Source organism: Canis aureus, unplaced genomic scaffold, assembly GCF_053574225.1.
Source record: "Canis aureus isolate CA01 unplaced genomic scaffold, VMU_Caureus_v.1.0 ptg000347l_RagTag, whole genome shotgun sequence".
NCBI classification, from domain to species: domain Eukaryota; kingdom Metazoa; phylum Chordata; class Mammalia; order Carnivora; family Canidae; genus Canis; species Canis aureus.
The window spans coordinates 12,676-26,854 of NW_027554571.1; the positions used below are offsets into that span (position 1 = coordinate 12,676).

At 39.2% G+C, this 14,179-nt stretch overlaps 1 pseudogene; it reads left to right on the top strand.

Annotated features, from left to right (window-relative positions):
• Positions 1 to 751: 751 nt before the first annotated feature.
• Positions 752 to 1,706, top strand: LOC144310028 (18S ribosomal RNA; annotated as a pseudogene).
• Positions 1,707 to 14,179: the final 12,473 nt, after the last annotated feature.

Below are 14,179 nucleotides of genomic sequence, written 5' to 3' on the forward strand. Positions count from 1 at the left end.
TTCAGTCAATGGTTTCAGGACATATAATTCTAGGACACACGTGTGTACACGTACGTACACGTGTGTACACGTACGTACACGTGTGTACACGTACGTACACGTGTGTACACGTACGTACACGTGTGTACACGTACGTACACGTGTGTACACGTACGTACACGTGTGTACACGTACGTACACGTGTGTACACGTACGTACACGTGTGTACACGTACGTACACGTGTGTACACGTACGTACACGTGTGTACACGTACGTACACGTGTGTACACGTACGTACACGTGTGTACACGTACGTACACGTACGTACACGTACGTACACGTGTGTACACGTACGTACACGTGTGTACACGTACGTACACGTGTGTACACGTGTGTACACGTACGTACACGCGCAAGACATTAAGTTAACTTATACAAACCCCCCTTACCCCCCATAAACTCATGTCATCTATTATACACTTATTTATGTCCTGCCAAACCCCAAAAACAGGACTAAGTGCATACAATACTCACAAGCTTTATTTAAATTGTATACAAATGTATTGCTACTCTAGTTAACTTAACACAACAGTCTTACACGCATTCGATCTCGTGGTCTATCTATAGATAGCATCCCCTTTTTTTTTCCTCTCATATTTACTATGTATTTTATTTATTATACACACTACAATTTCAGTATAAGTTAATGTAGCTTAATTAATAAAGCAAGGCACTGAAAATGCCAAGATGAGTCGCACGACTCCATAAACACAAAGGTTTGGTCCTAGCCTTCCTATTAGTTCTTAGTAGACTTACACATGCAAGTCTCCACGCCCCAGTGAGAATGCCCTTAAAATCAGCAGTGATCTAAAGGAGCAGGTATCAAGCACACTCTTAAGTAGCTCATAACACCTTGCTAAGCCACACCCCCACGGGATACAGCAGTGATAAAAATTAAGCCATAAACGAAAGTTTGACTAAGCCATACTAAAAAGGGTTGGTAAATTTCGTGCCAGCCACCGCGGTCATACGATTAACCCAAACTAATAGGCCCACGGCGTAAAGCGTGTTTAAGATACCTTTGCACTAAAGTTAAAACTTAACTAAGCCGTAAAAAGCTACAGTTACCATAAAATAGACCACGAAAGTGACTTTATAATAATCTGACTACACGATAGCTAAGACCCAAACTGGGATTAGATACCCCACTATGCTTAGCCCTAAACATAGATAATTTTACAACAAAATAATTCGCCAGAGGACTACTAGCAATAGCTTAAAACTCAAAGGACTTGGCGGTGCTTTATATCCCTCTAGAGGAGCCTGTTCTATAATCGATAAACCCCGATAAACCTCACCACCCTTTGCTAATTCAGTCTATATACCGCCATCTTCAGCAAACCCTCAAAAGGTAGAATAGTAAGCACAATCATTTTACATAAAAAAGTTAGGTCAAGGTGTAACTTATGGGGTGGGAAGAAATGGGCTACATTTTCTACCCAAGAACATTCCACGAACGTTTTTATGAAATTAAAAACTGAAGGAGGATTTAGTAGTAAATTAAGAATAGAGAGCTTAATTGAATAGGGCCATGAAGCACGCACACACCGCCCGTCACCCTCCTCAAGTAATAAGACACAACCATAACCATATTAACTTAACTAAGACACAAGAGGAGACAAGTCGTAACAAGGTAAGCATACCGGAAGGTGTGCTTGGATTAATCAAAGTGTAGCTTAACTAAAGCGTCTGGCCTACACCCAGAAGATTTCATTACTTATGACCACTTTGAACAAAAGCTAGCCCAACTAACCCCAAACTTAAGTATCACAGACATATAAAGTAAAACATTTAGTTAAATAATAAAAGTATAGGAGATAGAAATTTTAATTGGAGCGATAGAGATAGTACCGTAAGGGAATGATGAAAGACATCTTAACAGTATTAAACAGCAAAGATTACCCCTTTTACCTTTTGCATAATGAACTAGCCAGAAACGACTTAACAAAGAGAACTTAAGCTAAGCTCCCCGAAACCAGACGAGCTACCCATAAACAATCTAAAAGGATCAACTCATCTATGTAGCAAAATAGTGAGAAGATTTGTGGGTAGAGGTGAAAAGCCTAACGAGCCTGGTGATAGCTGGTTGCCCACAAACAGAATTTTAGTTCAACTTTAAATTTACCTAAAAAAAACAAAATTTTAATGTAAATTTAAAATATAGTCTAAGAAGGTACAGCTTCTTAGAATCAGGATACAACCTTTATTAGAGAGTATATACTAACATCACCATAGTTGGCTTAAAAGCAGCCACCAATTGAGAAAGCGTTCCAGCTCAACAAACAATATAACTTAATCCCAATCATATTACATCAACTCCTAATTATACCTCCTGGGCCATTCTATTTAAATATAGAAGCAACAATGCTAGTATGAGTAACAAGAACTATTTTCTCCCCGCATAAGCTTATATCAGAAACGGATAGACCACTGATAGTTAACAATCTGATAATATCAACCCAAAAATGAAATACTTATCTACCCTATTGTTAACCCAACACAGGCATGCATTTAAGGAAAGATTAAAAGGAGTAAAAGGAACTCGGCAAACACAAACCCCGCCTGTTTACCAAAAACATCACCTCCAGCATTTCTAGTATTGGAGGCACTGCCTGCCCAGTGACACTTGTTTAACGGCCGCGGTATCCTGACCGTGCAAAGGTAGCATAATCATTTGTTCTCTAAATAAGGACTTGTATGAATGGCCACACGAGGGTTTAACTGTCTCTTATTCCCAATCAGTGAAATTGACCTTCCCGTGAAGAGGCGGGAATGCCACAATAAGACGAGAAGACCCTATGGAGCTTTAATTAACTAACCCAAACTTATGGATACTAAATACCTACAAGGCATAACATTACACCATTATTGTGGGTTAGCAATTTAGGTTGGGGTGACCTCGGAATATAAAAAAACTCCCGAGTGATTAAAATTTAGACCCACAAGTCAAAATATAACATCACTTATTGATCCAATAATTTTTGATCAACGGAACAAGTTACCCTAGGGATAACAGCGCAATCCTATTCAAGAGTCCATATCGACAATAGGGTTTACGACCTCGATGTTGGATCAGGACATCCTAATGGTGCAGCAGCTATTAAGGGTTCGTTTGTTCAACGATTAAAGTCCTACGTGATCTGAGTTCAGACCGGAGTAATCCAGGTCGGTTTCTATCTATTATATAACCTCCCCCAGTACGAAAGGACAAGGGATGTAAGGCCTACCTCACAAAGGCGCCTTAAAACTAATAGATGAAGTCAACTCAATCTAACCAGTTTATCTCCTCATAAGCCCGAGAAAAGGGGCTTTGTTAGGGTGGCAGAGCCCGGTAACTGCGTAAAACTTAAACCTTTATTATCAGAGGTTCAATTCCTCTCCCTAACAAAATGTTCTTTATCAACATTATCTCTCTTATCATCCCAATCCTTCTTGCCGTAGCCTTCCTCACCCTCGTTGAACGAAAAGTCTTAGGCTACATACAACTTCGAAAAGGGCCTAATATCGTAGGCCCCTACGGCCTCCTTCAACCAATCGCAGATGCAGTAAAACTCTTCACAAAAGAACCTCTACGACCACTTACATCCTCCATATCAATATTCATTCTAGCCCCCATTCTAGCTCTATCACTAGCCCTAACTATATGAATCCCTCTCCCAATGCCCTACCCACTCATTAATATAAACTTAGGAGTCCTATTCATACTAGCAATATCAAGTCTCGCCGTATACTCCATCCTTTGGTCAGGATGAGCCTCAAACTCCAAATACGCTCTAATCGGAGCCCTCCGAGCAGTAGCTCAAACAATCTCATATGAAGTAACACTAGCAATCATTCTCCTATCAGTCCTCCTAATAAACGGGTCATTTACACTATCCACACTAATTATCACCCAAGAACATATATGACTAATCTTTCCGGCCTGGCCCCTAGCCATGATATGATTCATTTCTACTCTAGCAGAAACTAACCGAGCCCCCTTCGACTTAACTGAAGGAGAATCCGAACTAGTTTCTGGATTTAACGTAGAGTATGCAGCGGGTCCTTTTGCCCTATTCTTTCTAGCAGAGTACGCAAATATCATTATAATAAATATCCTCACAACAATTCTATTCTTCGGTGCATTCCACAACCCATTTATACCAGAACTCTACTCTATTAACTTCACTATAAAAACCCTCTTACTAACTATCTGCTTCCTATGAATTCGAGCATCATACCCTCGATTCCGCTATGATCAATTAATACACTTATTGTGAAAAAATTTTCTACCCCTAACTTTAGCCCTATGCATATGACATGTTGCCTTACCCATTATTACCGCGAGTATCCCACCCCAAACATAAGAAATATGTCTGATAAAAGAGTTACTTTGATAGAGTAAATAATAGAGGTTTAAATCCTCTTATTTCTAGAATAATAGGCTTCGAACCTAATCTTAAGAATTCAAAGATCTTCGTGCTACCAAACTTACACTATATTCTACAGTAAGGTCAGCTAAATTAAGCTATCGGGCCCATACCCCGAAAATGTTGGTTTATACCCTTCCCGTACTAATAAAACCCCCTATTCTCACTATTATTATAGCAACTATCATGGCAGGGACCATAATCGTCATACTAAGCTCGCACTGATTACTGATCTGAATTGGATTCGAAATAAACATGCTAGCCATCATCCCTATCCTCATAAAAAAGTATAATCCACGAGCCATAGAAGCCTCTACAAAATATTTTCTTACACAAGCTACTGCCTCAATATTACTAATAATAGGAGTCACCATTAACCTTCTTTACTCCGGCCAATGAGTAATCTCAAAAATCTCAAACCCCATCGCATCCATCATAATAACCACCGCCCTAACAATAAAACTAGGCCTATCTCCATTCCACTTCTGAGTTCCCGAAGTAGCACAAGGAGTAACACTTATATCAGGAATAATCCTACTAACATGACAAAAAATCGCACCTATATCCATCCTATATCAAATCTCCCCATCAATTAACACCAACCTTCTTATACTAATAGCCCTCGCATCCGTTCTAGTAGGAGGCTGAGGCGGACTAAATCAAACTCAACTACGAAAAATCATAGCATACTCCTCCATTGCCCACATAGGCTGAATAGCCGCTATCATTATTTACAACCCTACAATAATAATCCTAAACTTAACTTTATATATTCTAATAACACTATCTACCTTCATACTATTCATATTAAACTCATCCACCACAACCTTATCCTTATCCCACATATGAAATAAATTTCCCCTAATCACCTCCATAATCTTAATCTTAATATTATCCCTAGGAGGACTACCCCCATTATCTGGCTTCATCCCTAAATGAATAATTATTCAAGAATTAACAAAAAATAACATAATTATTATTCCAACACTAATAGCCATCACCGCTCTACTTAACTTATATTTCTACCTGCGACTCACATATAGCACCGCACTTACCATATTCCCGTCCACAAATAACATAAAAATAAAATGACAATTCGAGTACACAAAAAAGGCAACCCTACTACCCCCCTTAATCATTATCTCAACTATACTACTCCCGCTAACACCTATATTATCAGTCTTGGACTAGGAGTTTAGGTTAGACCAGACCAAGAGCCTTCAAAGCTCTAAGCAAGTGCTATACACTTAACCCCTGACCAAATCACCTCTAAGGGCTGCAAGAATCTATCTTACATCAATTGAATGCAAATCAAACACTTTAATTAAGCTAAGCCCTCCCTAGATTGGTGAGCTTCTACCTCACGAAATTTTAGTTAACAGCTAAATACCCTAGTAACTGGCTTCAATCTACCTTCTCCCGCCGCGTAGAAAAAAAAGGCGGGAGAAGCCCCGGCGGCGTCTAGGCTGCTTCTTTGAATTTGCAATTCAATATGAAAATTCACCACAGAGCTTGGCAAAAAGAGGACTTAAACCTCTATTTTTAGATTTACAGTCTAATGCTTTTATCAGCCATTTTACCTATGTTCATTAACCGATGACTGTTCTCTACTAATCACAAAGATATTGGTACTTTATACTTACTATTTGGAGCATGAGCCGGCATAGTAGGCACTGCCTTGAGCCTCCTCATCCGAGCCGAACTAGGTCAGCCCGGTACTTTACTAGGCGACGATCAAATTTATAACGTCGTCGTAACCGCCCATGCTTTCGTAATAATCTTCTTCATAGTCATGCCCATTATAATTGGGGGCTTTGGAAACTGACTAGTGCCATTAATAATTGGTGCTCCGGACATGGCATTCCCCCGAATAAATAACATGAGCTTCTGACTTCTTCCTCCATCTTTTCTTCTACTATTAGCATCTTCTATGGTAGAAGCAGGTGCAGGAACGGGGTGGACCGTTTACCCCCCACTGGCTGGCAATCTGGCCCATGCAGGAGCATCCGTTGATCTTACAATTTTCTCCTTACATTTAGCCGGAGTCTCTTCTATTTTAGGGGCAATTAATTTCATTACTACTATTATCAACATAAAACCCCCTGCAATATCCCAGTATCAAACCCCCCTATTTGTATGATCAGTACTAATTACAGCAGTTCTACTCCTACTATCCCTGCCTGTACTGGCTGCTGGAATTACAATACTTTTAACAGACCGTAATCTTAATACGACATTTTTCGATCCCGCTGGAGGAGGAGACCCTATCCTATATCAACACTTATTCTGATTCTTCGGACATCCTGAAGTTTACATTCTTATCCTGCCAGGGTTCGGAATAATTTCTCACATTGTCACTTACTACTCAGGGAAAAAAGAGCCTTTCGGCTATATAGGAATAGTATGGGCAATAATATCTATTGGGTTTTTAGGCTTTATCGTATGAGCTCACCATATGTTTACTGTAGGAATAGACGTAGACACACGAGCATACTTCACATCCGCCACTATAATTATCGCTATTCCAACAGGAGTAAAAGTATTTAGTTGACTGGCAACACTTCACGGAGGCAATATTAAATGATCTCCAGCTATGCTATGAGCTTTAGGGTTTATTTTCTTATTCACAGTAGGCGGGCTAACAGGCATTGTCCTAGCTAATTCGTCCTTAGACATCGTTCTTCATGATACGTATTATGTTGTAGCTCATTTTCACTATGTGCTCTCAATGGGAGCAGTTTTTGCCATTATGGGAGGATTTGCCCACTGATTCCCCTTATTCTCAGGTTATACTCTTAACGATACTTGAGCAAAGATTCACTTTACAATTATATTTGTGGGAGTAAATATAACTTTCTTCCCTCAGCATTTCCTAGGTTTATCCGGAATACCTCGTCGGTACTCTGACTATCCAGATGCATATACCACCTGAAATACCGTCTCCTCTATAGGATCGTTTATCTCGCTTACAGCGGTGATGCTTATAATTTTTATAATCTGAGAGGCCTTTGCATCCAAACGAGAAGTTGCTATAGTAGAACTTACTACAACTAATATTGAATGACTACATGGATGTCCCCCTCCATATCACACGTTCGAAGAACCTACATATGTAATCCAAAAATAAGAAAGGAAGGAATCGAACCCCCTAAAATTGGTTTCAAGCCAATGTCATAACCACTATGTCTTTCTCAATCAGGAGGTATTAGTAAAATATTACATAACTTTGTCAAGGTTAAATTATAGGTGAAACCCCTATATACCTCTATGGCGTACCCATTTCAACTCGGATTACAGGACGCAACCTCCCCTATTATAGAGGAGCTACTTCATTTTCATGACCATACACTAATAATTGTATTCTTAATCAGTTCTTTAGTTCTCTACATCATTTCCCTAATATTGACTACAAAATTAACTCATACAAGCACAATAGACGCACAGGAAGTAGAAACAGTATGAACTATCCTACCCGCCATTATCCTAATCCTAATCGCTCTACCTTCCCTCCGAATCCTTTATATAATAGACGAAATCAATAACCCCTCTTTAACCGTGAAAACAATAGGCCACCAATGATACTGAAGCTATGAATATACTGATTATGAAGACTTAAACTTTGACTCCTACATAATCCCAACACAAGAATTAAAGCCAGGAGAACTCCGACTATTAGAAGTAGACAACCGAGTTGTCCTCCCAATAGAAATAACCATCCGAATACTTATTTCTTCAGAAGACGTTTTGCATTCATGAGCTGTTCCATCACTAGGTCTAAAAACTGACGCTATTCCAGGACGACTAAACCAAACCACCCTTATAGCCATACGACCGGGACTGTATTATGGCCAGTGCTCTGAAATCTGCGGATCTAACCATAGCTTTATACCCATTGTTCTTGAAATAGTCCCCCTATCTTATTTTGAAACCTGATCTGCCTTAATAGTATAACCTAGACTAGACTTACTCATTAAGAAGCTATAAAGCATTAACCTTTTAAGTTAAAGACTGGGAGTTTTAACCTCCCCTTAATGAAATGCCACAGCTAGACACATCCACCTGATTTATTATAATCTTTTCAATATTTCTCACCCTCTTCATTCTATTCCAACTAAAAATTTCAAATCACCACTACCCGGAAAACCCAATAACCAAGTCTACTAAAATCACTAGTCAACATAATCCTTGAGAAAACAAATGAACGAAAATTTATTCGCCTCTTTCGCTGCCCCCTCAATAATAGGTCTCCCTATTGTAGTACTGATCGTCATATTCCCTTCCATTTTATTCCCAGCACCCAATCGCCTAATCAATAATCGGTTAATCTCCATTCAGCAATGATTAATTCAATTAACATCAAAACAAATACTAGCAATTCATAATCAAAAGGGACGAACCTGAGCTCTCATACTTATATCACTAATTCTATTCATTGGTTCAACTAACCTACTTGGACTACTACCCCACTCATTTACGCCCACGACACAACTCTCTATAAACCTCGGAATAGCAATCCCCCTATGAGCAGGGACAGTAATTACCGGTTTCCGCTATAAGACCAAAGCATCCTTGGCACACTTTCTACCCCAAGGCACCCCTCTTCCCCTAATTCCAATACTAGTAATCATCGAAACTATTAGTCTATTCATTCAACCCATAGCTCTAGCCGTTCGATTAACCGCCAATATTACTGCAGGACACCTCCTAATCCATTTGATTGGAGGGGCTACCTTAGCTCTTATTAATATTAGCGCGACCACAGCTTTCATCACTTTTATTATTTTAATTCTATTTACGATTCTAGAGTTTGCTGTTGCCTTAATTCAAGCCTATGTCTTTACCTTACTAGTAAGTCTATACTTACATGACAACACCTAATGACCCACCAAACTCACGCTTACCATATAGTTAACCCAAGCCCATGACCGCTAACAGGAGCCCTTTCTGCCCTTCTTATAACATCGGGTCTTATCATATGATTTCACTATAACTCAATATCCCTACTTACATTAGGATTCACAACCAACCTGCTAACCATATACCAGTGATGACGAGATGTGATCCGAGAAGGCACATTCCAAGGACATCACACCCCTATTGTACAAAAAGGACTACGGTACGGAATAGTTCTTTTTATTGTATCAGAAGTATTTTTCTTTGCAGGCTTCTTTTGAGCCTTTTACCATTCCAGCCTAGCCCCTACTCCTGAACTTGGAGGTTGCTGACCTCCCACCGGCATTATTCCTCTTAACCCACTAGAAGTTCCTCTACTCAACACCTCAGTCCTCCTAGCCTCCGGAGTATCTATTACTTGAGCCCATCATAGTTTAATAGAAGGCAATCGTAAACACATACTTCAAGGCCTATTTATTACAATCTCCTTAGGCGTATATTTTACACTATTACAGGCCTCCGAATACTACGAGACATCTTTTACAATCTCCGACGGAGTGTACGGATCTACCTTTTTTATAGCTACTGGGTTTCACGGACTACATGTAATTATTGGCTCCACATTCCTTATCGTGTGCTTTCTCCGACAACTATACTACCACTTCACATCAAACCACCACTTCGGATTTGAAGCCGCTGCATGATATTGACACTTTGTTGATGTAGTCTGACTATTCTTATATGTATCTATTTATTGATGAGGATCCTATTTCTTTAGTATAACTAGTACAATTGACTTCCAATCAGTTAGCTCCAGATCAACCTGGAAAGAAGTAATAAACGTAATACTAACCTTGATAACTAATGTAACCCTAGCGTCCTTACTTGTACTAATCGCATTCTGACTTCCCCAACTAAATATTTATACAGACAAGACAAGCCCCTACGAATGTGGTTTTGACCCCATGGGATCTGCTCGCCTACCTTTCTCTATAAAATTCTTCCTAGTTGCCATCACATTCCTGCTTTTCGACCTAGAAATCGCACTCCTACTCCCACTTCCCTGAGCGTCACAAACCAACAAGTTGACAACAATACTTATCATAGCACTCCTACTAATCTCCCTCCTAGCTGCAAGCCTAGCGTACGAATGAACCGAAAAGGGGCTAGAATGAACCGAATATGATAATTAGTTTAAGCCAAAACAAATGATTTCGACTCATTAGATTATGATTTATCTCATAATTATCATATGTCCATAGTATATATTAATATCTTTCTGGCATTCATTCTTTCTCTAATAGGTATACTTGTTTATCGATCACACCTAATATCATCGCTACTATGCTTAGAGGGCATAATATTATCACTATTTGTAATAATATCTGTAACTATTCTCAACAACCACCTTACATTAGCCAGCATGATACCAATCGTACTACTAGTATTTGCTGCCTGCGAAGCAGCATTAGGACTATCTCTACTAGTTATAGTATCTAACACCTACGGGACTGATTACGTACAAAACCTAAACCTCTTACAATGCTAAAAATTATCATCCCCACTATCATACTGATCCCCCTTACATGAGTATCAAAGCCTAACATAATCTGAATTAACACGACAACATATGGTTTGCTAATCAGCTTAATCAGCTTATTCTACCTGAATCAACCAAATGATAATACATTGAACCCCTCCTTAATATTTTTCTCTGACTCCCTATCAGCACCGCTACTAGCACTTACAACATGACTTCTACCCCTTATACTTATAGCAAGCCAACACCATTTATCAAAAGAACCCTTAACTCGAAAAAAACTATATATTTCAATACTGATTCTTCTCCAGTTGTTCCTAATTATAACTTTCACCGCCTCTGAACTTATCTTCTTTTACATCCTATTTGAGGCAACACTAATCCCAACCCTGATCATTATTACCCGATGGGGGAATCAAACTGAACGACTAAACGCAGGGCTCTACTTCTTATTTTATACTTTAATAGGATCTCTCCCACTCCTAGTAGCTCTCCTTTACATCCACAATTTCATGGGCTCCCTAAATTTTCTCATAATTCAATACTGAATTCAACCTCTGCCAAACTCCTGATCTAATGTTTTCTTATGATTGGCATGCATGATAGCATTCATAGTAAAGATACCTCTATACGGCCTCCACTTGTGACTACCAAAAGCACACGTAGAGGCCCCTATTGCCGGCTCCATGGTACTTGCCGCCGTACTCCTGAAATTAGGAGGCTATGGCATGATACGAATTACAACCCTACTAAACCCCCTGACCAACTTCATAGCGTATCCTTTCATAATATTATCTCTATGAGGCATAATCATAACAAGCTCTATCTGTCTCCGTCAAACAGATCTAAAATCCCTAATTGCATACTCCTCAGTTAGTCATATGGCACTCGTTATTGTAGCGGTTCTTATTCAAACACCATGAAGTTATATAGGTGCAACAGCCCTAATAATTGCCCATGGTTTAACATCCTCGATGCTATTCTGCTTAGCCAACTCCAATTACGAACGAATCCATAGCCGTACTATGATTCTCGCACGAGGACTTCAAACCCTCCTTCCCCTGATAGCAGCCTGATGGTTATTAGCAAGCCTCACAAATCTGGCTCTTCCTCCAACAATTAATCTTATCGGAGAACTATTTGTAGTGATATCCTCATTCTCATGATCCAACATTACTATTATTCTAATAGGAATTAACATCACCATCACTGCCCTATACTCACTTTATATACTAATCACCACACAGCGTGGTAAATATTCCCACCATATCAAAAATATCAAACCGTCATTCACACGAGAAAATGCCCTAATAACCTTGCATCTACTGCCTCTACTCCTCCTATCCCTTAACCCTAAAATTATTCTCGGTCCCATCTACTGTAAGCATAGTTTAACAAAAACATTAGATTGTGAATCTAATAATAAAAGCTCAAACCTTTTTGCTTACCGAAAAAGTACTGCAAGAACTGCTAACTCATGCTCCCATGTATAAGAACATGGCTTTTTCAACTTTTATAGGATAGAAGTAATCCATTGGTCTTAGGAACCAAAAAATTGGTGCAACTCCAAATAAAAGTAATAAATATATTTACTTCATGCATAATCACAGCTCTAGTCATTCTTACTTTGCCCATCATTATAACCTCTACTAAACTCTACAAAAATAAGCTATACCCATACTATGTAAAAACCGCTACTTCTTACGCATTCATAATTAGCATAATTCCCACAATAATATTCATCTACTCAGGACAGGAAACAATTGTTTCAAACTGACATTGAATAACAATCCAGACCATAAAACTATCCATGAGTTTTAAATTAGACTACTTCTCAATAATCTTTGTGCCCGTAGCCCTTTTTGTCACGTGGTCTATTATAGAGTTTTCTATATGATATATACACTCCGATCCTTATATTAACCGATTTTTCAAGTATCTTCTCTTATTTCTTATTACTATAATAGTCTTAGTCACCGCAAACAACATATTCCAACTATTCATTGGCTGAGAAGGAGTTGGCATTATATCATTTTTACTTATTGGATGATGATACGGCCGAACCGATGCAAATACAGCTGCCCTACAAGCTATCCTCTATAACCGTATTGGAGATGTAGGCTTCATTATAACCATAGCATGGTTTCTATTGAACTTAAACACATGAGACCTTCAACAAATCTTTATTACAACAAACGATAATTTTAATTTGCCGCTACTTGGCTTACTATTAGCAGCTACCGGTAAATCTGCTCAATTCGGCTTACATCCCTGACTCCCCTCAGCCATAGAAGGCCCCACTCCTGTATCAGCCCTACTTCACTCAAGCACAATAGTTGTAGCAGGAGTATTTCTTCTTATCCGCTTTCATCCACTAATAGAGCATAATCAAACTATTCAAACCCTCACTTTATGCTTAGGGGCTATTACTACACTATTTACTGCAATCTGCGCTCTTACACAGAACGATATCAAAAAAATTGTAGCGTTCTCTACCTCAAGCCAACTAGGCCTAATAATAGTAACAATTGGCATTAACCAGCCTTACCTAGCCTTCTTACACATCTGCACTCACGCATTTTTTAAAGCTATGTTATTCATATGTTCAGGGTCAATTATCCACAGCCTAAACGATGAACAAGACATTCGAAAGATAGGTGGCCTATTTAAAGTCCTTCCCTTCACCACAACTTCCCTGATTGTCGGAAGCCTCGCATTAACAGGCATACCTTTCCTTACAGGATTCTACTCCAAAGACCTGATCATCGAGTCCGCTAACACGTCGAATACCAACGCCTGAGCCCTCTTAATTACACTCGTTGCCACATCCCTAACCGCTGCCTACAGCACCCGAATTATATTCTTCGCTCTACTAGGCCAGCCCCGCTTCTCCCCTATAATCCTTATCAACGAGAATAATCCTCTCCTAATTAACTCTATTAAACGACTCCTTATCGGAAGTGTATTTGCAGGATACATTATCTCCCACAGCATCACACCCACCACCATCCCACAGATAACTATGCCTCATTATCTAAAAATGATAGCCCTTGCAGTAACTATCTTGGGTTTCATCCTGGCACTAGAACTAAACCTTACCATACAAGGACTCAAATTTAACTATCCATCTAATTACTTTAAATTTTCCACCCTCCTTGGCTATTATCCAACCATTATGCACCGCCTCACACCTAAAACAAGTTTAACCATCAGCCAGAAATCAGCATCTATACTTCTGGACTCCATCTGACTAGAAAACATCCTACCCAAATCAATCTCGTATTTCCAAATAAAATC